At 41.2% G+C, this 24,583-nt stretch overlaps 1 protein-coding gene and 1 long non-coding RNA gene across 2 annotated transcripts in view; one reads left to right on the forward strand and one right to left on the reverse strand.

Annotated features, from left to right (window-relative positions):
* The window catches only part of ZNF609 (zinc finger protein 609), a 207,227-nt gene that overhangs the window by 58,573 nt on the left and 124,071 nt on the right, over window positions 1-24,583 (forward strand). The gene's annotated exons all lie outside the window — the stretch shown is intronic.
* The window catches only part of LOC108537510 (uncharacterized), a 69,610-nt gene continuing 66,366 nt past the window's right edge, over window positions 21,340-24,583 (reverse strand). Inside the window, exon 5 of the long non-coding RNA XR_001887832.1 lies at window positions 21,340-21,558. This is a non-coding gene — a long non-coding RNA (uncharacterized LOC108537510). The remainder of the gene's footprint in view (window positions 21,559-24,583) is intronic.

Genomic DNA, 24,583 nt, shown 5'->3' on the forward strand with positions numbered 1-24,583 from the left:
ATCCTCCTGCCTCGGCCTCCCAAAGTGCTGGGATTACAGGCGTGAGCCACTGCGCCCAGCCTATAAAATTTATTTTCATAAAGTGATCTTATATGCTGCAATCGTGCTAAACTGATATATCAGTTCTTAGTAGCTTTTTTTAAGATTCCACAGCATTTGCTAGCTAGACAATCATGTCATGTTCAGATTAGGAAAGTTTTACTTCCTTTCCATTTAGATGCCTTTTGCTTATTTTTCTTGCCTTTATTGAACTAAACAGAACCTCTATTACTATGCTCCATAGAAGTGCTAAGAGTAGACATCCTTACCTTGTTTCTGATTTTGAGGGGAAAGCATTCAGTTTTTACCATTAAATATGACGTTAGCTGTAGTTTTTTCATAGATTTTCTTTTTCGGATTGGGAAAGTCCTCTTCTATTCCTGGCGTGTTGAGTGTTTTATCAGGAATGGATATTAAATTTTGCCAAATGCTCTTTCTGGATTATCCAGATAAATACATATACTTTTTAAAATTTTAGTCTCTTGGCCTGGCACAGTGGCTCACACCTCTAATCCCAGTACTTGGGAGGCCAAGGCGGGCAGATTGCTTGAGCCCAGGAGTTCAAGACCAGCCTGGACAACATGACAAAACCCCATCTCTACAAACAAAACAAAACCACAAAAATTAGCCAGGCAATTAGACTACAGGCATGCACTTGTAGTCCCAGCTACTCTGGAGGCTGAGGGGAGAAATCAGTTGAGCCCAGGAGGTCAAGGCTACAGGGAACTATGATAGTGCCACTGCATTCCAGACTGGGCAACAGATCAAGACCTTGCCTCAAAAAAAATCTAGTCTCTCACTATGGTGAATTACATTGATTAAATTTCAGGTGTTCAAACAAATTTATATTCCTGGTATAAACCACTTGATCATGATTTATTAACCTTTTTATATATTCTTGGATTTGATCTCTGCTAATTTTTAAAGAATTTTCCAGCCAGGTGTGGTGGCTCACATCTGTAATCCCAGCACTTTGGGAGGCCGAGGTAGGTGGATCACCTGAGGTCAGGAGTTCAAGACCAGCCTGGCCAACATGCTGAAACCCCATCTCCACTAAAAATACAAAAATTAGCTGGACGCAGTGGTGTGCACCTGTAATTCTAGCTACTTGGGAGGCTGAGGCAGGAGAATCACTTGAACCCAGGAGGCAGAGGTTGCGGTGAGCCAAGATCACACCATTGCACTCCAACTTCAGCAACAGACCAAGACTCCATCTCAAAAAAAAAAAAAAAAAGAATTTTCCACTCGGGGAGACCAAGGTGGGAGGATCGCTTGAGCCCAGGAGTTCAAGACCAGCCTGGGCACAATCTAGTGATACCTCATCTCTACAAAAAATAAACAAAATTAGCCAACTGTGGTGACACAAGCCTGCAGTCCCAGCTACTCCAGAGGCTGAGATGGGAGGATCACTTGAGCCTGGGAGGTCGAGGCTGTAGTGAGCCGAGATCACGCCACTGCACTCCAGTCTTGGTGACAGAGTGACACCCTGTCTCAAAAATGAATAAATAGGGCTGGGCACTGTGGTGCATGCCTGTAATCCCAGCACTTTAGAGGCCAAGACGTGTGGATCACTTGAGGCCAGGCTGGGCAGCATGGTGAAACCTCATCTCTACTAAAAATACAAAAATTAGCCAGGCATGGTGTTGCATGCCTGTAATCCCAGTTACTTGGGAAGCTGAGGCAGGAGAATTGCTTGAACCTGGGAGGTTGCAGTGAGCCAAGATTGCGCCATTGCACTCCAGCCTGGGCAACAAAAGCAAAACTGTCTCAAAAAAAAGAGAGCTGGATGCAGTGCATCATGCCTGCAATCCCAGCACTTTGGGAGGCCGAGGCAGGCAGATCATGAGGTTAAGCGTTTGAGACCAGCCTGGCCAACATGGTGAAACCCTGTCTCTACTAAGAATACAAAAATTAGCCGGGCGTGGTGGTGTGTGCCTGTAATCCCAGCTACTTGGGAGGCTGAGACAGGAGAATCGCCTGAACTCAGGAGGTAGAGGTTGCAGTGAGCCGAGATTGTGCCACTACACTCCAGCCTGGGTGACAGAGCAAGACTCCATCACGGAGAAAAAAAAAGGAAAGAAAACCTGAAGATTCAGTGAAGTATAGAAAACAGAAATCACCCATAATCCTACATATAGCAATAACGCAATAACTACTTTTTTTTTTTTTAGTTGGAGACAGGGTCTCCCTCCATCGCTCAGGCTGGAGTAGAGTGGCATGATCATGGCTCACTGCAGCTTCAGCTTCCCAGGTTCAAGTGATCCTCCTTCCTTAGCCTCCCAAGGAGCTGGGACTACAGGCACGCACCACCAAACCTGGCCAATTTTTTTTTTTTTTTTTTTTTTTGTAGATAAAATGTCTTGCTATGTTGCTCAGCCTGGTCTCAAACTTCTGGGCTCAAACAGTCCTCTTGTCTTGGCTGCCCAAAGTGCTGGGATTACAGGCATGAGCCACCACTCTTGGGTAATTTAAAAATTTTTTTTAGAGACTGGAGCCTGGCAATGTTGCCCAGACTGGTCTCGAACTCCTGGTCTCTAGTGATCTTCCCGCTTCAGCTTCCCCAAGTGCTAGGAATACAGGCATGAATCACTGCTCCCAGCCAGCACTTATTTTAAATGCCAGCCATTATTCTAAATGCTTCATATATATATTAGTTTGTTTAACCCTCATGACAATCAGATATTATCTATTTGCATTTTATAGATGAAGAAACCAAATGAAAGGTTAAGTGATCAGTTTCCCGAGCCTAACTAAAAATTTAACAGAAATTATTGCCCTTCCCTCCTAGCCACTAAATGCTTAGCACTGCTTTACTAGTCTTTGACATAATGCCAGTGTATTTAGTCTGTTTGTAATCTATAAACACCATGTTGACCAGTTCTTAGTTGTTATATACAGTGTTTACCTTCCAATTTTTAGTCTCTGTAATACAGTTATAACGTTACCTAGGTTTATTGATTTTTTTTTTGTAGTTACTAGATTTAGTGTATACTTAGTTATCAGTTTTTGAGGGAATTTCAAAATATTATTTATATCCTATCTGCTTTTTAAAAGGATTTAATGCCATTTATAATAAGTCATACAATGAACTGTTAAACATTGAAGATTAACAACTGTAAAGAGGAGCCAGGATAATTATATCCAAAATGTAAGATCGTTTAGTAATAACAAGTTAATATTAAATTTAGTTCTTCTTTCTGACATTTTTGGTAAGAATGAGATTCTTGGTTTTGGAGATAGCACAGACTATTAGTTTGAAATTATGGGATTTGGTATGTCAGATATTATTCAGAATGCTAAAATATCTGCCACTGAACAAACCTGAAATGTAATTCTTTTTACTTATTTTTTTGACAACTTCTGATACCAAAAATATACATAATTCTTTACATACCTCTAATAGTAGATGATCAAATTTTTTATATGTGCAGTGATTTCAAATAACGTTGAAAAATAATCAGGAACTCGTTCAGTTTGCACAAATTTACTCTTCTACTCCTTCCTCTGCATCCACTAAAAATTGTGAAACTGTGCAGGTGTAATAAATATATTGTGTGTAGGTTGAAGTATGATACAGAGTGTGAAACTGAAATATTTATTCCAAATTTTTATTCAGCAATGAATAAAAATTCCCAGAGCAATGAATAATTCTATCTAGGGCTGAAATTGGTGGTAGGGATTGGTAGAAAGAGAGATGGAGCTCATTTTGTGAAGGCTCATAAATTTGGCGTGAATCTTATAATCAGTGAAGAGCTATTAAAGACTTTTTGATCAGGGTAGTGTCATGAAATTGAATTTTAGGAATTTTTTAGGAAGCTGAATTTTTTAGTAATATGTAGAAAGATTTTCTTAAAGGAGGAGATACCAGGAAATCATGTTATAGTCCATTGGTGTATATAATACATAGACTATTCCTTTTTTGGTTTGTTATTAACTACTCTAATTCAAGGTGTAATTAGCCCCAGCTTAATCTAGTTTCTCATAAATTTTCATTCTTAACCTCTCCCAGAAGCTCACCATACTTAACTTTCCATTATTGCTGTAGCTTTTTTGTTCTCCAAATTGTAATACATACATTTCTCTACCTGTCACCCTTTGATTTCCCCTTCTCTTGCCATCTCTTGCCACCCCTACCGCCACCTCCTACCTGGGTTCCAATCCTGGTTCTGCTTACCATGTAACCGTGGCAGTTTACTTAATCTCTCAAAGCCTCAATTTCCTTATCTATACAATGTGAATAATAATCATAGTTTCAGCTTCATAGGGTGGTTGGGAGAGTTATTAGGTAAATATATGGAATACTCTTAATGCTTGGCACTTAATAAGTACTATGTAAGTATTGTTACTGTTGTCTGGCTCATATTTATTTTTCTGCTCTTAGCTTAGAGTTTACTTCTTCCTTCTGGGAAGTCTTTTCTGGCCAAAGCTGACTTACATATTCCTCTTTGTGTTGCCACAGATTCCTGTGCCTCCCTTGCCGTGTTGTATTGTCATAGCCTAATTGTTTCATTGCCATAAGTTCTTTTTCTGCTTCCTTCACATCATCAAATCCTTCTTGACTGGCAAATATTAACTACTCAATAAATATTTGTTGTCTAGCACACACATACAGTTCAAACAGAAAACTGAAATAGACTAAAGTGTGAGGAAATCTTCGTATTGGAACTTAACTATTAAGGTTTATTTCGAAGAATTTTATTTTGCAGCTTCTTTTATATAGCTTTGAAACTCTAAAATAGTTCCCTTTTTTTTTTTCAGTTGCCATTTCCTTTGAGTCAGCAGGCCTTTCATCTGGACCTTGACCCAAGAAGTTATGATTTTTCTCACTGTTTCACTCTATCGCCCAGTCTGAAATAGAGCATTGCATTTTTTAGTGTCTGAGAGACATCATGCATTTGCAGTTAAATGCTATTCTGTGGCTTTGGCTGGAATGTGAGTGAATTTCCAAAGAGGATACATAATTCCCAGGCTGAACTGTGACCTTGTGAACTATTTTAATGTGTGGTCTCATAAATGTAAATTTTTAAAATTTTAGACCAAGGAGGTGCTTGTTGTTCTGCCTTAATTGCAACTTCTGTTTAGAAAGAAAGGATCTTTTGGCTGTAAGATGGAATCAAAAGGTGATAGTAGCGAGACTCAAGTCCTGAAGATAAAAACGGAAAGGGCCAAAAGCTCACCTTCTTGGTTAATCAGGCACGTATGGAGGTGGTGGAAATCCTCAAAGATAAAAAGTGCCTGATGGCAGCAACCAAGGGGAAAGGAAGATTGGCTGAGCCCCTGGAGTGTGTAGCAAGGAGACCATTGGTAGCCAAGTTAGAATCTGAGAAGCGGCCCTGTAGCTGAACAGTAGAAAAGCCTTTGCATGAGGTATTCCCAGTTCTAACATTTATTTATCACCTTCTGTGTGCCAGGTTCTGTGATCATTGTTAGAAGGAATAAAATAGTGACATAGCCTCCTAGAGAACCTCAGTATCCAGTAGGAAAGATGTGCATATAATGAATAATTATATTAATAACTTTAATAAAATCCCCTACCACCTCCAAGAATATAAACTTCATGAGAACATAGAATGTGTCTATTTTGTGTCTAGCACTGAGTGGTTGCTCAGTAAGTATTTATTGAATAAATGAATTTGTTTAGCCCTTTCTAGTTTACTGTATGCCTTCACAGATATCTTGTTTAATATTCTGCTTTCCTTTTCTATTCACCCACTTTGTGATGTAAGCAAGATAAATAATAGTATCCATAGCAATGATATTATAAGATAATAAATTGAGTTAAATAGAAGTTAAAATGATAAATGGAGAGTAGAGTAAAATAGGAGCTTTTGTAGCTACATCTTTTTTTTTCTTTTTTTTTTTGAGACGGAGTCTCGCTCTGTCGCCCAGGCTGGAGTGCAGTGGCCGGATCTCAGCTCACTGCAAGCTCTGCCTCNGCATGAGGTATTCCCAGTTCTAACATTTATTTATCACCTTCTGTGTGCCAGGTTCTGTGATCATTGTTAGAAGGAATAAAATAGTGACATAGCCTCCTAGAGAACCTCAGTATCCAGTAGGAAAGATGTGCATATAATGAATAATTATATTAATAACTTTAATAAAATCCCCTACCACCTCCAAGAATATAAACTTCATGAGAACATAGAATGTGTCTATTTTGTGTCTAGCACTGAGTGGTTGCTCAGTAAGTATTTATTGAATAAATGAATTTGTTTAGCCCTTTCTAGTTTACTGTATGCCTTCACAGATATCTTGTTTAATATTCTGCTTTCCTTTTCTATTCACCCACTTTGTGATGTAAGCAAGATAAATAATAGTATCCATAGCAATGATATTATAAGATAATAAATTGAGTTAAATAGAAGTTAAAATGATAAATGGAGAGTAGAGTAAAATAGGAGCTTTTGTAGCTACATTTTTTTTTTTTTTTTTTTTTTTGAGACTTGAGTCTCGCTCTGTCGCCCAGGCTGGAGTGCAGTGGCCGGATCTCAGCTCACTGCAAGCTCTGCCTCCCGGGTTCACGTCATTCTCCTGCCTCAGTCTCCCGAGTAGCTGGGACTACAGGCGCCCGCCACCTCGCCCGGCTAGTTTTTTTTTTTGTATTTTTTAGTAGAGACAGGGTTTCACCGGGATAGCCAGGATGGTCTCGATCTCCTGACCTCGTGATCCGCCCGTCTCGGCCTCCCAAAGTGCTGGGATTACAGGCTTGAGCCACCGCGCCCGGCCGTAGCTACATCTTGATCAAATGACTTGTTATATCTCTGTCCAGGATCTAGAGTAATTACATACTTACCACCCTTCCTCTTGTTTCTCTGTTTTTTTTGGTTGTTTTTTTTTTTGTTTTGTTTTGTTTTTGAGACTTGAGTCTCGCTCTGTCACCAGGCTGGAGTGCAGTGGCACAATCTCAGCTCACTGTAACCTCCGCCTCCCGGGTTCAGGTGATTCTCTTGCCTCAGCCTCCGGAGTAACTAGGATTACAGGCACATGCCACCACACCCAGCTAATTTTTTTGTATTTTTAATAGAGATGGGGTTTCACCATGTTGGCCAAGATGGTCTCGATCTCTTGACCTCGTGAGCCACCCGCCTCGGCCTCCCAAAGTGCTGGGACTACAGGCATGACCCACCACACCCGGCGTCTCTCTGGTTTTTTAATTTGTTTTTTCCCCCCACAGAAGATCCTTTGGTTTTCTACTAGATAGTGTTTGTTTCTTGTTCATAGTCATCTTTTACCCAGGGATTTCCTTATTTTCTATTCCTGAAATCGAAATATTCTTTCATACTCATTATTTAGATGCTAAGAGAAAACTTGGGGGCCTCTCTTCCCAACAAGATTGTCTCAAATTTTGTGCCCATCTGTGTGCATTCACGCACAAGAGCATGTGTGTGGAAGAGAGGAGGAAAGGAACAGAAATGGAAAAGATTTTGAAGTGGGATGCTTGGCAAGAGGAGTAAATAGATGATAATTATGAAGGAGAAACTGGCAGGATTTCTCAACTGACTAGATTGTGGGAACAAGGAATAGAGAAACAGGTCAGAGTTGGCTGAAGTCCATAGAATGTATATTTTAATTTAAGTGCTAAATTTCCTCCATACATTTTCATGAACTTTGAAAGATTTGTTGGCTTTATACGAACCTGTGAACTTTAACAAGAAAACAGCATCTTTAGATTTTGAGTATAGTCCCAATGTCACTAATTTTCTGCTTAAAATCCTCAAATGATTTACCAAATTAGGATAAAATCTAAATTCTATTACCAGGGCCCCAAATTTCTACGTATCTGACTGCAACTGCCTACTTAAACTGATCTTACCATTATTCCCATTCATTATACCATCCACACAGGCTTTATATCTGCTCTTACCTCAGAGTTTTAGACGGAGTCTTGCTGTCACCCAGGCTGGAGTGCAGTGGCCGGATCTCAGCTTACTGCAAGCTCCGCCTCCCGGGTTCCCGCCATTCTCCTACCTCAGCCTCCCAAGTAGCTGGGACTACAGGCACCACCACCTCGCCCGGCTAGTTTTTTTTTTGTATTTTTTAGTAGAGACGTGGTTTCACCGTGTTAGCCAGGATGGTCTCGATCTCCTGACCTCATGATCCGCCCGTCTTACCTCAGAGTTTTTATACTTCCTGGTCCCTCATCCTGGTTGTTCCTCCCCAGTACTTGGCTTATTCAGTTATCAGCTCTTCTGTACTCCTTTGTCTAACGTGGTACCCTCAGTGACTTGTTATCTAACCTATTGCTTTGTTTTGTTTTGTTTTTATAACAGCACCTACTACTTTCTGATACTGTCATTTTGTTTGTCAGTTTTTCTCTTCTAGAGAAATCTTTGTGAGGGCAGTTTCTTGGCTCTCTACTGATTACTTGAGTCTCCATTGCCCAACCTTCTTGTTGTATCCATTTTAATATAGCAAACCAAAATAGGATCTTAATTTTAAAAAATAGTAATGCTACTTAAGATTTGATTACTTAAGACCTAATGTTTCTGTATGCTAACTCCCTTTTTATAATGCAAAATGATTTATTCTCTCATAATATTTTTCTTTCTTTTCTTTTTTTTTTTTTTTTAATGATTTAGACAGGGTCTGCCTGTGTTGGCCCAGGCTGGCCAGGAACTCCTGGGCACAGGCAGTCTCTTGCCTCAGCCTCCTAAATGCTGGGATTACAGGTGTGAGCCACCACGCCTGGGCAGTCTCATAATAATTTTCATTCCTGACTCTTTTTCAGATCTAGTCTCTAGAAAGAAACTTGTGCATACCAAGACAGTATGGCCAAAAACCTATCCTAGCAAGTATTAATACTATGTTTCCACTCCTGAATGCCAGGAACTGAAAACTGTTGTGTTTGGGTCTTGTGAGTATGGAAGTCATTTAATTATTTTTCAAAGCGGGCTTAGTACGTGATGTTTTGTTAAGCTACCTTGAGAACTGGAGTTTGTATTTAAGTTTCAGTGAGATAAGGGTAGACCTCCTAATGCCTGTGAAAATTTTGATAATATGTTCTATAATATACCGCCTGACATCATAAAGTACTGCCTGACATCCAAATCATCTTTTTGAGTTTTATAAATCTCCAAACTTCAAAACTAGTAGATGCTAGTATAAAACCTAATAATTTCAGTTCAATCTTTTCATTCTCCAGGGTCCACTTTTCATTCTCTTAAGTACAAGCCTATTTCTCAGTTTGGCATAGTGCCAAGACCATTGATAAATGTTGGCCCCAAAATAATTGTCAAAATTCTGTTCACTTAAATTCACTGCAATTAGTAATAATAGCTATCATTTATTTTGGGTGCCTTCAAAGTAGACTATGCTAGGCAACAATTTATCTTGATAATCTCACAACAGCCTTGGCATTTGAAGAAACTTTGGCCTAGAAACATTTATGCCCCCAAGATCACACAACTAGAAAGAAGCAGAAGTTGATTTATCTCCTAAATCTATGTGACTTCAAAGCTGGTCATCCTACCACTATGCCTGGTTGCCTGTATCATTTAATGTGATGAAGGCACTAATGTGACACCCACACTGGGCTCATGTTATTAGTAATCCTTCTATATCACAGCCACACAGATGCTTAGAGTTCCTGGTTGAGATCAGTCTACATAATTATATTACACTTCTCAAGTTTAATAGTGCTAAACAAATAGGAAGGGAGTTTTATGTTCTTTGTTTATTTGCAATAATTTCATGATTGTCATAATTAAACTATAGCCTGAGTTTAAAGTTCAGAAAGCAGAAGCTAGTCAAAAAAAAAAAATTTAACTCATACATTCATCCCAAAGCAATCAAATCTCAGCAAAAAATTTTAATATTAGCAGCAACTTCTTTTTATTTTCTAGCAGCAGCTTCTTAAGAGAGAGAAAATGAGTGTGAGTGTGTGTGTCCAGGAGAGAGGGAGAGCACTTATGTCAACTAAGAGGTGAGTTCACTTCTGAAATCCAATTGTCTAAGGTATGGAGGGAGGATAACCTCCAGCCTTGGTGGTGCACACCTGTAGTTCCAGCTACTCCGGAGGCTGCAGTGGAAGGATCACTTAAGCCTGGGGGGTCAAGGCTGCAATGAGCCTTGATTACGCCACTGCACTCCAGCCTGGGCAATGGAGCAAGACCCTGTCTCAAAAAATAAAAACTAAAAAATTTTAGTCTGGGCATGGTGGCTCACACCTGTAATCCCAGCACTTTGGGAGGCCAAGGTAGGAGGATCACGTGAGCCCAGGAGTTCAAGACAAGCCTGGGGAACATGGTAAAATCTCATCTCTACAAAATATACAGAAATTAGCCAGGTATGGTGGCACATGCCTGTAGTCCCAGCTACTCGGGAGGCTGAGGTGGGAGGATTGATGGAACCCAGGAAATCGAGGCTGCAGTAAGCCATGATCACACCACTGCGCTCCAGCCTGGGTGATAGAACAAAACCCTGTCTCAAAAAATAATAATAATAATTGAAAAATTAAAAGATTGGCCGGGCACAGTGGCTTACGCCTATAATCCCAGCACTTTGGGAGGCTGAGGTGGTTGGATCATCTGAGGTAGGGAATTCAAAGCCAGCCTGACCAACATGGAGAAACCCTGTCTCTATGAAAAACAAAATTTAGCTGTACATGGTGGCACATGCCTGTAATCCCAGCTACTCAAAAGGCTGAGGCAAGAGAATACCTTGAACGAGGGAGGCAGAGGTTGCAGTGAGCCGAGATCGCGCCATTGTACTCCAGCCTGGGCAACAAAAGCGAAACTCTGTCAAAAAAAAAAAAAAATTAAAGATTAAGAAGATAACTATGCAAAATGCTATAGGAGTGATACTGACAATGCAGTAGTCCCTCTTTCCATGGTTTTGCTTTCCAGGTTTTGCTTTCCACAGTTTCGCTTACCTAAAGTCAACCACGATCTAAAAATATTAAATGGAAAATTCTAGAAGTAAATAATTCATCAATTTTATTTTATCAATTTTATTTTAGTTTAGTTTAAGACAGAGTCACACTCTGTTGCCCAGGCTGGAGTGCAGTGGTGCAATCTCGGCTCACAACCAGCTCTGCCTCCCAGGTTCACGCCATTCTCCTGCCTCAGCCTCCTGAGTAGCTGGGACTACAGGTGCCCACCACCACCCCCGGCTAATTTTTTGTATTTTTAGTAGAGATGGGGTTTCACCGTGTTAGCCAGGATGGTCTCAATCTCCTGACCTGGTGATCCACCTACCTCGGCCTCCCAAGTGCTGGGATTACAGGCATGAGCCACTGCGCCTGGCCTATTTATTTTTTGAGATGGAGTCTTGCTCTGTCACCCAGGCTGGAGTGTAGTGACACGATCTCACTGCAACCTCCACCTCCTGGGTTCAAGCGATTCTCCTGCCTCAGCCTCCCGAGTAGCTGGGACTCTGCCAGACACGAGCCACCACACCCGGCCTAAATTTTAAATTGTGCCTCATTCTGAGTAGCATGATGAAATCTCGCATCATCTCACCCTGTCCCACCCAGGATGTAAACTATTAGCCTTTATCTGGTATATTCATGTTGTATACGCTGGCTGCTACAAAGTTGGGCACTTCATATAGCTGTGTTGGTTATCAGATCTAAAAGTTTATGTAAGGTTAGGTACTATTCATAGTTTCAGGTACCCACTGGGGGTCTTGGAATGTATCCCCCAAGGTTAAGGGCAGGGGGAACTACTGTAATTGCTTAAGTGGCTCAGAAGGGAGAGCTGTTGTGACCAGAGAAGCTGCTTCTTATGTAACTCACATTAGTACAAGATAATCATAAGATGAACTCTAAGTATAGTGGGTGTTAGATCACTGCTGGGTCTTTAGATGGCAGGGGTGTTAGGGTGACATTTAGAAGTTCAGAGCCAAGAGTAAGGTTTGTTTTGACTTTATACAACACTTGAAGTAAAAAGCAGTTTGTTTTGTTTTCAGGCATAAAGGTATCTATCCATGCGTTTGTTGTGTTGTTTTTGGTTTTTGTGGAGTTTTTTTTTTTAAGTCATATTCACAAGGGAAACCAGAATCTGTATGTTCCTTTGGAAGATCAGGTGAAGAGAAGTATAACCTATTTCAGTGTGGCTTCAGTCTATGGTCTGGGTTTAATTAAACCAGATACATATAAGAGCATGTCAAATTTAGCCACCTCCCTTCATCCACTAGATTACAGTGAATGACAGTAATGTTACTGATACATTGCTCACTTTTTTTTTTTTTTTTTTTGAGACGGAGTCTCAAGTCTCAGTCTGTTGCCCAGGCTGGAGTGCAGTGGCGTGATCTCTGTTCACTGCAACCTCCGCCTCCTGTGTTCAAGCAGTTCTCCTGCCTCAGCCTCCCGAGTAGCTGGGACTACAAGCAGGTGCCACCATGCCTGGCTAATTTTTGTATTATTATTATTATTTAATTTTTTTTTTTTTAGCAGAGACGGAGTTTCACCATGTTGGCCAGTCTGGTCTTGAACTCCTAACCTCAGGTGATCCACCCACCTTGACTTCCCAAAGTGCTGGGATTACAGGCATGAGCCACCACACCCAGCCACTAACATCTTTTATCCATTAATAGTTCTTAATTTTGTTTTGCTTGTCTTTAAGTGCTTGTCCATTTACTAGGATAAAGTAAGTACTATTGATAATTTACAAAAGTGCTCCATCTTTACTGTTTACATCTGCTTGCTAGAATGTCTAGCAAGTTATGTAAGCATTTTAATAAATGCATGTATTGCCTTTAATTTTAGAAATATTGAGAGCAGAATGGAACACTGACAATCAGATTTGGCAAAGGCATGCAAAGTGATTGTTATGGTGATTCTGATCATCTCTTTAAGATAAATGAGTTAGGAAGATTACTAGAATAAGCATCTTTAATATTGAGCTAAGATTCATTTTTGTGTTCCTTAAAATTCACCATAGTTTTGGCTAAAGTAAGGAGGACGGTGAGTACTTACTTTACACTGACCTGTACATTCATTTAAAAGCATTCTTTAATTGACGTACTTTATTTTATTTTATTTTTTTAAGATAGGGTCTTGTTCTGTCACCCAGGCTGGAGTGCAGTGGTACAGTAATGGCTCACTGGAGCTTCAACCTCCTAGGCTCAAGCAACCCTTCCACCTCAACCTCTTGAGTAGCTGGAACTAAAGGTGTGCATCACCATGCCCGGCTAATTTTGTTTATTTTTTATAGAGACAAGGTCTCACTATGTGGGCCAGGCTGGTCTCAAACTCCTGGACTCAAACAATTCTCCAGCCTCAACCTCCCAAAGTGTTGGGATTACAGGCTTGAGCCACCATGCCTGGCCCAATTGAGGTATTTTAGATGCATCTCCTAGCCAGGCAAGGTGGCTCACACCTGAAATCCCAGCATCTTGGGAGGCTGAGGCAGGAGCATTGCTTGAACCCAGGAGTTTAAGGCTGTAGTGAGCCATGATCATGTGACTACACTCCAGCTGGGGCCACAGATTGAGACCTTGTCTCTAAGAATGAATGAATGAATGTATGCATGAGCCTCCTGAGAAGCCATGGAGAAAGAAGAAAGCATGACCAGTCAGTGACTGACATTTAAACTGGAAGAAAAATTGACTTCATTTTATATGAACTTTAAAGGAGACTCTGTGTAGGTAGGTACTTCAAAATATGTATAATTGTGTCAGAATAGGTGACCATGATGTGATTTGATGAGACTACCAAGAGCTAGAAATTCTAGCTGTTTCTTAAGAGGCCAGTTAACTAGTTAGGATTCATTTACTTAATTGATTCACAGTTTAAATTTAAGTGTAGTAAAGGAAACAGATATAGAAGAGATAGGGACAGGTTTAGAGCTGGAGGGTCCTCAGCTGCTTGTGGAGGGAGTGGTAGAGACAGTGTTACCTACTTCCCAGTTTTACCTTGGATGACCCTTGTTACAGATCACTACTTCTGAGCTGCTTTTGAGAGCTAGTGGAGAGAGATTATATTACGTCGCAGAAGAATAGAACTCAGTTCTACTGGAGGCCACCATTCTCTTCCAGGTCATGGGTGGTATCTCTTAGTGTCATTCAGAGGTGAGGACTATTTCATGGCAGGCAACCTTAAACTGCTGACAGGACAGAAACCTTTGTGATAAGCATTGGGAAATCTGACTCCTAGAAAGAGTGAAACATCAGAAACTCTGTAGAGTATATGAGTTTCGTATATTAGGCAGTTATAAGGAAATAGAGGGCTAAAAAGGAACTGGCTAACGAGTTGAGAGACAATATTTATAAACGGGCTTTAAATACTTTAAAAGCAGTCTTTTATTTTGTATTCTTTCAGTGGGATAGCGTGAACTGGCACCTCCTTTAAAACACCTTGCACTCCGACTGGGCGCCGTGACTCACGCCTATAATCCCAGCACTTTGGGAGGCCGAGGTGAGCGGATCACGAGGTGAGGAGATTGAGACCATATGGCCAACATGGTGAAACCCTGTCTCTACTAAAAATACAAAAATTAGCTGGACATGGTGGTGTGCGCACTTGTAGTCCCAGCTACTCTGGAGGCTGAGTCAGGAGAATCGTTTGAACCTTGGAGGTGGAGGTTACAGTTGAGCCGAGATCACACCACTGCACTCCAGCCTGGTGACAGAGCAAGACTGTGTCTCAAAAAAAAAAAAAGAAAAGAAAAGCCTTGCTTTCCATCTAAAAAAATTACCATTTACTTGCAGATGTTTTCTTGTGGAAGAATAAAGTTTAAAAAAAAAAAGAAATAAATTACCAAGACAGCTTTCCAAACATGATGGACTAATTATCTGTATATTGTGGCAAGATATTTCCCCCTCCCAACGCTTTTTTTGAGACAGGCTCTCACTCTGTCGCCCAGACTGGAGTTAAGTGGTGTGATCTCGGCTCACTGTGACCTCCGCCTCCCAGGTTCAAGCAATTCTCCTGCCTCAGCCTCCCAAGTAGCTGGGACTACAGACATGTGCCACCATGCCCGGCCAATTTTTTGTATTTTTAGTAGAGACAGGATTTCAGCGTGTTGGCCAGGATTGTCCTGACCTCGTTATCCACCCGCCTCGGCCTCCCAAAGTGCTGGGATTATAGGCATTAACCACCGTGCCCAACTGCGATATTTTGCCTCTCCCAACATTTTATTATGAATAATTTTAAACATACAGAAAAGTTAAGAGAAGTAAAATGATCACCACCACCTAGATTGAATTCAATAATTGTCAATGTTTTCTCATATGTGCTTTATCTATATATGTGATTGTGTTTGTTTTGCTGAACAATTTGGAGGTTTTAAACATTATGACATTTCTCTCCCAAATACTTTATCATGACTCCAAAAACATGAGGACATTTGCATATATAACTGTAATACTATTATTATACTACATAGTACTTCCTTACTGTCATCTTTTATCCATGTGTAGCAAGATATTTAGCCACTTTTAAATTTGTTTCTCCTTACTCCAGTAACCCTGCACCCCCCAAAACCTTATTGTTCCTTGTCACTTTGTCATGGACCTCATGCCCAGCAGCAATTGGTGAGATGACTTTTTCATATGGTTTTATATTTGGAAACCTCTAGATCAATGGTTCTCAACATAGGCTGGACATTAGAATAACTTGAGGAACTCTTGAAAATCCCAATCCCCCTACATCCCAGACCACATATATCAGAATTTCTGATATTCTGATGATTTCCATGCATCAGTATTTCTTAAAGTTTCCCAGGTGATTCTGGTGTGCATCCATGATTAAGAATCACAACTATAGGTCCTGTTAATCTTCAGTAAGAGTATTCAGTGTTTGGATAGGTACTTGACATTTTTCTGACCAGAACAGAGATGAAAAGTGGTATGCCTAGGTATTTAGGCTTTTTCCTTTTCTTTCGATAAACATTTACTGAACATCTGCAATGTGTAAAACACTGAACTAGGTTTCCATTCATAATGATGAAGAAGATATGTTAACTGTGGTGTTCTAGAAAGACCATGGACTTAGGGTTAGACTTCTATGGAGTTAAATTCTAACTTTGCTGAGAACAAGTTGTGTGATTTTTAACTAAGTCCTAAACATCTCTGGGGCTTTAACATTATCTGGTTTGTTTACCTTGCAGATGTTATCTCAACCATTCTTACTACCTCTGTACTGCAGCCACACTGGCCTTCTTTCTGTTTCTCAAACATATGAAGCTTGTTCTCTCTAAATATATGGCTTACTACTACCTTCTTTTCCCACTTCCTCTCATACCCCTCTGGAATGCAAACTGGCCCTTGCTAGTCATTCAGGTTTCAGTTAAAATATCATCTTCTCACTGAAGCTTCTCCTGACCATCTAATCTAAAATAACTTACTGGATAGTCCGTATCATATCATGGTGTTTGATTTTCATTGTGGCATTCATTCCTCTTAGATAGTTTCTTGTTTGTTATGGGCTTACTTTCTCTTCTATTGTATAAGAGTACCAGGAGAGCTAGGACCTCATCTGTTTGGTTTCCCTTATTCTCAGGAACTATAAAGGATGCCTAATAAATAGTAATTGAATTAATAAAGTGGTAACAGTAATTCTACATTGTTTGAGATAGTTTAGGAAAAGCTCCTGGGGACAGTTTCCTATAAGTTCCCTCATGCTCTTTCTCCAAGGAGTATCTTTTCTCTTAAATGCTAAAAGCCAAAGCCTTTGTTGTGCTTAGAAAATCCAAGCAGGTAGAAGATACTTCTGAATATGTAAAAGTGTGCCAATTCAGTAGCCCCTCCCCAGATTGGGGTTAGAGGGTTCCCTTTTGCTCTCACAGTGAGTCTCCTTGTGAAAAAGAATCAATAGGTTTGTCATCTTGTCTTAGCACTTCTCCCTCTGAACAGAAATGTGTTGTTTAACCTTTGGGTTTATGCTGGAGAAAGAATATATTGATAAGCCATCCTTTTGTGTGTATCATTGAGAGCTAAGACGGAAGCAGTGTTAGCCAGCTAGTTAAGTTTTTTTCTGTAGTGTCTTTTCTGAGCTAAAAAGCAAATACAGTAAGTGCCCACAGAATGTTCTTGACTTTTCTTTTTCTTTCTGGTGTATTTTTTTAAGCTTTAATTTATTGCTCTTGCACTGTGTGCCAAGAATGGAATTGCCTAGATCACATCTTACAACATCTCTTTGAGATAGAAACTCTTTCTTTCTTACTTTTTTAAATAGAGATAGGGTCTCGCTATATCGCCCAGGCTTGTCTCAAACTCCTGTGCTCAAGTGATCCCCCTGCCTTGACTTCCCAAAGTGTTGAGATTACAGGCATGAGCCACTGTGCCTGACTGGCCAGGAGCTCTCTTATTCCCACTTTATACATGAGTATAGTGAGTTTTAGCAAGTTAAGAAACGTGGCCTGGTTGGTAGTTTGTGGAGCCAGGATTAAAATCCAGGTGATCTGACTTTATCTTCCACAGTTATAGCCATACTACCTCTCATGATATCTTTTTCTCTTCTCATCTTTATCATTTAAATATTTTTATAAAAGGCATTTGAGATGGGTAAGCATAAATATATTTCTCAAAGCAATAGATACCAGGAAAACAGTTCCTGGTGGCCTTGCTTAGAAGCCATGTTCTAATCAATCAAGATTCTTAAGGAAGAGTAGCATCATCATTTGTTCATGTATATTAGTAGGTGAGTCTGGAAAGTAGAACCAGGGTTCTGGACTTCTGTGTTTCTTTAAGCCTTCTAATTATTTTTTGATGCTTATGGTCAAGTATATGGATTCTAGTTTGTCTTTAGTGAGAGATTCAAAAGGAGCATTGTGTTTAATTCTAGAAACTCGAGATACTAATAATATCAAAATGAGTTCACTCCTATTATTTTCATGTTATGTTAGTAAAATTAGTTTAGTTTTGGCCAGAGGCAGTGGCTCATGCCTGTAATCCTAGCACTTTGGGAGGCCGAGGCAGGTGGATCACCTGAGGTCAGGAGTTCGAGATGAGCCTGGCCAACATAGCAAAACCCTGTCTCCACTAAAAATACAAAAATTAGCCAGGTGTGGTGGCACGCACCTGTCGTCCCAGCTACTTAGGAGGCTGAGGCAAGAGAATCGCTTGAACCTAGGAGGCGGAAGTTGCAGTGAGCCGGGATCGTGCCACTGCACTCCAGCCTGGGTGACAGAGTGTGACTCTGTCTCTAAATAAATAAATAAAGCATGGCCGGGCGCGGTGGCTCAAGCCTGTAATCCCAGCACTTTGGGAGGCCGAGACGGGTGGATCACGAGGTCAGGAGATCGAGACCATCCTGGCTAAAACGGTGAAACCCCGTCTCTACTAAAAAAATACAAAAAAAACTAGCCGGGTGATGTGGCGGGCGCCTATAGTCCCAGTTATTCGGGAGGCTGAGGCAGGAGAATGGCGTAAACCTGGGAGGTGGAGCTTGCAGTGAGCTGAGATCCGGCCACTACACTCCAGCCCGGGCTACAGAGCGAGACTCTGTCTCAAAAAAAATAAATAAAAATAAATAAATAAATAAATAAAGCATATGATCTATATGGACAGTCATGTCTTTTTCATTTTAAAAGTCCATGCTGATGCTAGACGTAAGAGATGATTTGCACAGAGTAAGTGCTAAGGTTGATAAAAATTCCTTCTGTAGGGTGTTAATCCTAGAGGGAAAAATAGGAAACTTTGGGGTATAGATCCCTCAGCAGAGCAGAGACACAGAGGGCTTAGGCACCTCATAAGAAGAGCTAATACTGCCACTGATCATGGTGATAATAAGAAAGAGAACAAACATGTATTTACTGTTTGCTAAATACAGTGCTGGCACTTTAAATGTATTATGTGAATAGATTAAATGGGTTATTAAATGTAGAATGCATAGAATAATGCCTGGTGCATGGTAAAAAGCTATATAAACAGTAGCTGCTATTTTTATTGTTGTACTTTTATATTTTATATAATATATACATTTGTATTGTTATTGTCATACTTTTGGGTAGTGATTGTAATTATTCTTCACAGCAACCATATAAGTTAAGTACTATTATTTTCCATTTTACAGATGGGAAAACTAGATGCCAGAGGTTAAGCCAGGAAATGGTAGAACAGGATTCAAAATCTCTAGTTTTATGTAGTTGAGCCTTTTTTTTCAGACAGTCTCACCCTATCACCCAGGCTGGAGGGCAGTCGTGAGACCTTCACTCACTGCAACCTCTGCCTCCTGGGTTCAAGCAATTCTCTTGCCTCAGCCTCCTGAGTAGCTGGGGTTATAGGTGCCCACCACAACACCTGGCTAATTTTTGTATTTTTTTTAGTAGAGACAACGTTTCACCATGTTGGTCAGGCTGGTCTCAAACTCCTGACCTCAAGTGACCTCCAAAGTGCTGGTATTACAGGTATGAGCCACCATGCCTGGCCTTGAGTCTTTGTTTGGTTCTGACTGCCTAGGAATATAGGTAGCTATTCTACTTAGTGTTGCTGGGAAGTTGCCCTTAAGGAAGTGACATTTAGGTTGATACTGACAGATAAAAAGCTACATATGCAAAAGTTGAGAAAGGGAAAGAGGAGTTTTAGGCAGAGAGTACAGCAAGTGCAAAGGCCTGAGGGGAAATGGGTTTGACATGGTTCTGTAAATAAAAATGTCACCTTCTGAGTGAGTTCTTCCCTGAATACTATATTTAAAACTGGCCAGGTGTGGTAACTGATGCCTGTAATTCCAACACCTTGAGAGGCGGAAGCAGGCAGATCATTTGAGTCTGGAAGTTCAAGACCAGCCTGAGCCACATTGTGAGACCTCCTTCTTTACAAAACATCAGTTTGCTGGGCATGGTGGCATGTGCCTGTAGTCCCAGCTACTTGGGAGACTGAGATGGGAGGATCACTTGAGCCAGGGAGATTGATCAAGGCTGCAGTGCGCCATAATTATACCACTGCACTCCAGCCTGGGTGACAGAGGGAAACCCAATCTCAAAAAAATTAAAAAAGAATAAAATAAAATCACCTGCCTACACAAACTTTCTATACCTTCTTCCCTGTTTTATTTTCTCCATAACACTTATTACTGGCCCATATACTATATAATTTGTTTTGGTTGTCTCTCCCACAATGGGATATAAGCTTCATGAGGACAGGGATGATTGACTGATTTGTTCATTGTTATTGCCAGGGCCTCTCTTAGCCCATGGGACTTTGTCCAGTAAATTAGAAAAGAAGGCCAGGTGCGGTGGCTCACACCTATAATCCCAGCACTTTGGGAGGTCGAGGCGGGCAGATCACCTGAGGTCGGGAGTTCAAGACCAGCCTGACTTCTAAGGAGTTTGATGTTTTCTTTCTTTTTTCTAAATAGCAGTCAACTGACAAGTCCCATGGAATGCTTTTCATTAAATCATAATCTGTATTTTCAAAAAGCAGTGCAAGTAATTCTGCAGTAGAGTTAGTGGTCAAGTTAGTGGTCCAACTTTCCTTTTTTTTTTTTTTTTTTTTTTGAGACGGAGTCTTGCTCCGTCACCCAGGCTGCAGTGCAGTGGTGCAATCTTGGCTCACTGCAAGCTCCGCCTCCCAGGCAAGTTCACACCATTCTTCTGCCTCAGCCTCTCGAGTAGCTGGGACTACAGGTGCATGCCACCACACCTGGCTAATTTAAAAAAATTTTTTTTTTGTATTTTTAGTAGAGATGAGGTTTCACCTTGTTGGACAGGGTGGTCTCGATCTGACCTTGCGATCCGCCTGCCTCAGCCTCCCAAAGTCCTGGGATTACAGGCGTGAGCCACCATGCCCGGCCAGTGGTCCAACTTTCAATGCTTTTGGGCCTTGACTTCAGGGATCCATCTCCTGCCTATTTCATCCTTGTCTATTTGGCATTTTACTTTGCCTGCAGATGTGGGTTTACCATGTGCTTTCAAACTCTGTGCAAGGGAGTTTGGGATGAACTATATGTAAAATGATCATTTTTTCTTGGAACCCCAAATCCAGACACAGTAGGATGGAGTTTTTAATCAGGGTTATTGCAGAAAACCCAGAACCTCAGGTCCTTGTGATTGAATGGTGAGTAAAGGGGAAAATGAGGCCACTTGAACATTATTCTGTTTAGGAACTGCTGTATAGACCATCACATTTTTCATCAATTCCTACTCTCACCACACACCCCATTGCCCCCGCCAAAAACTACCAGCTTTCTCTGATGTTATGATTTAGGGGCCCTGCCCTGTTTACTGAAGGGATAACAGCTGGAATTATGGCACTATATTAGCCTTTTTTGAGCTTTTATTTCTCTTTCATGCTGGGGTTTTTTTTTTTTTTTTTGGCACCCACTCTCCATTTGAGAATTTACTTTCTCTTTGAGAAGTTTTTGTTGGCAGTTTTTTGTTTTATTGCCTTTTCTGTGATAGGTTAAGGATACAGCTTAGTAAAGAAGGAACCTGCAGGGATTTATTGATGGAGTTCCTGTCCCACCATGCCCTAGGCCTAGTACATACATGCTTCTGATGAATCACTGCTGTTAGTATTTAGTATCTCCTGATCCTCGTAGTCCATATTATGCAAAGCATAGAATCTGCCGAAGGGACTTAATAGCTGAATCACTCACTTGATCTGTTGTCTTTCACTCTTTCTTCCCTTTGTTGGTGGCTGCAGGGAAAAATATGAGAGATATAAAACTGTAAGCAAGAAAAAAATCCTGACTATGTATCTTTATTGCTGCTTGGGAAGTGGCCTGGGAGTTCAAATGCGAGGATTTGAAGCTTTGTGCAGCTGCCACAGATAACCTGCTCTCATTGGGATGAGGATGAAGTATTTCCACATGATTGCTCAAGTCCCTTTTCTCTTTGCCCTGATGTCCCCTCCCTCTTCTCTATTTCATTAATTGCTTAGCAGTTGCTGATGCAATTAAAACGAGATGTGTCTTCAGCCTCTGTGGTTTGCTGTCAGAGCCCTCTTTCTAAGGTCTTTATCTTACTGCTAGGGATGGGTGAACATCTGATTTTGAAGCAAGAGGAGGGAGGGACCTGTGGCTGTAGTTAAATACATTTTTCTAAAAGCAGCAGCTTACAGAGTTGAACTTCTCCTGACATTCTTCATTTTACCAAGCCACGCCCTAGTCCCTCATGCTGTTTATTAGTAAGGCTTATATGTGGCAGCACAGTATATAGAAATGAATCCTGCTGAATTGCTTTTGTTGGTGATGTGGAAAGTATTTTTCATTTTTAAGAACAAGAAGGAAACAGCCTCAAAGTGTGAAAGAGTCAAAACCAAATTCAGGGGTTTCTGTGAAAGACAAGAATCTGGATAGGTTTAAAGGGCTGGAACACTTAACAATCCCCCAGGAAGTGCTGATGCTGCCAGTCTGGAGACCACACTTTGAGTAGTTCTGGCCTAAGCATAATCCCTTACACATAGCTAAGACTCAGTATTTGTTGACCAGTTTTTCTCATAGTCTCTCTTAGGATGTGATAGTTTGCAAAGATTTTTTTAAAAAAACACTTTATTTAACATTTTTTGACACAGGGTCTCGCTATATGGCCCAGGCTGATTTGGAACTCCTTGGCTCAAGCAGTCCTCCTGCCTTGGCCTCCCAAAGTTCTGGGATTACAGGCATGAGCTACCATGCCCGGCCTTTCCAAAGATTTTTATCAGCATTTACTTTCAAGCAAAACTGGTCAATTAAAATCATTGCCTGAGCTTTGTACTTTTAAGCCACCCTCTCTCACAGTTCCCTTGTCAGCTTATTCATGTTCCTTCCTAGCTGTGTGTCTCTTAGGGTGCTTGATTCTGAAATGCAAAGATGTAGTTACTCTGCAACTTAAGTGTTTTTGTTTTGTTTGTTTTTTTGAGAAGGAGTCTCACTCTGTTACCCAGGCTGGAATGCAGTGGTGCGATCTTGGCTCACTGCAGCCTCCACCTCCTGGGTTCAAGGGATCCTCCTGTCTCAGCCTCCTGAGTAGCTGGGACTACAGGTGCACACCACCACATCCAGCTAATTTTTGTATTTTTAGTAGAGACGGGGTTTCACCATACTGGTCGGGCTGGTCTTGAACTCCTGACCTTAGGTGATCCACCTGCCTTGGCCTCCCAAAATGCTGGGATTACAGGCGTGAGCCACTTCGCCTGGCCCATTTTGTTTGTTTTATTAAGAGACAGGGTTTCAGGCGGGGCACGGTGGCTCACGCCTGTAATCCCAGCACTGTGGGAGGCTGAGGTGGGCAGATCACCTAAGGTTGGGAGTTCGAGACCACAGCCTGACCAACATGGAAAAACCTTGTCTCTACTAAAATACAACAACAACAACAAAATAGCAGGGTGTGGTGACACATGCCTGTAACCCCAGCTACTCGGGAGGCTAAGGCAGGAGAATCACTTGAACCCGGGAGGCAGATGTTTCAGTGAGCCAAGATCGTGCCATTGCACTGCAGCCTGGGCAACAAGAGTGAACCTCCATCTCAAAAAAAAAAAAAAAAAAAAAAAAAAAAAGAGGGTTTCATGTGTCGCCCAGGCTGGAGTACAGTGATGCAATCAGAACTCACTGCAGCCTTGAAACTCCTGGCTTCCAGTAATCCTCCCTCTCAGCCTCTGTAGGCTAGACTACAAGGTGTGCCACCGATGCCTGGCTTTTAGTGTCCTTTTCTTTTCTTTCTTTTTTTTTTTTTTTTTTTTTTTTTTTCTTTTTTTTTTTTTGAAGACGGGAGTCTTGTCTGTTCGCCCGGGCTTGAGTTGCAGTGGCGAGATCTCAGCTCACTGCAAGCATCTGCCTCTCGGGTTTACGCCATTCTCCTGCCTCAGCCTCCGGAGTGGGACTACAGGCGCCCGCCACCTCGCCCGGCTAGTTTTTTGCATTTAGTAGAGACGGGGTTTCACCGTGTTAGCCAGGATGGTCTTGATCTCCTGACCTCGTGATCCGCCCGTCTCGGCCTCCCAAAGTGCTGGGATTACAGGCTTGAGCCACCGCGCCCGGCCTCTTTTCTTGTTTTATTATATTTTTTGTGGAGATGGAGTCTTGCTATGTTGCCCAGGCTACTCTCAGACTCCTGGCCTCAAGTAATCATCCAGCCTCGGCCCCCCAAAGTGCTGGGAGTATAGGCATGAGGCACCACACCCAGCCTATTTTAGAGAGAAATGTATTATTTCCATTGCTTTATAGTTTTAATTGTATTAGTAAACAAATGTGTTGTTATTCTTAAGTTTAAATATACTTCTTACAGAGGTTGAGGCTACATTGTATACAATCTATATTAATCCTTCAAATGCTAATTAATATTTTAGATATCCTGTGTAGTTGCATGAAGTTAGTGGGAATTTTTCTCGGCCGTAGTTTAAATCTGCCCTTTAATTCCTTTTCCTAGTATCCTAACTATTCTACATGAGATTGCTGGATTTATTGTAGACATAAGTGACAAGACCTCAGGGAACGGAAAGGACGGCTAGAATGTCTCCTACTTAACATTTCTTATTAAGAGAGAAAAAGAGATTTTCCTTTTTTACACCAGTGTTTTGAACATGGACACTTAAGAGACTGGATGTGGGGAGTGGAAGAAAGAAGAGGGGTAGGCCAGGCATGGTGGCTCACACTTGTAATCCCAAAACTTTGGGAGGCTAAGGCGGGTGGATCACCTGAGGTCTGGAGTTCAAGACCAGCCTAACCAACATGGAGAAACCCATC

Source organism: Rhinopithecus bieti, unplaced genomic scaffold, assembly GCF_001698545.2.
Source record: "Rhinopithecus bieti isolate Rb0 unplaced genomic scaffold, ASM169854v2 scaffold_13262, whole genome shotgun sequence".
Classification (NCBI taxonomy): Eukaryota; Metazoa; Chordata; class Mammalia; order Primates; family Cercopithecidae; genus Rhinopithecus; species Rhinopithecus bieti.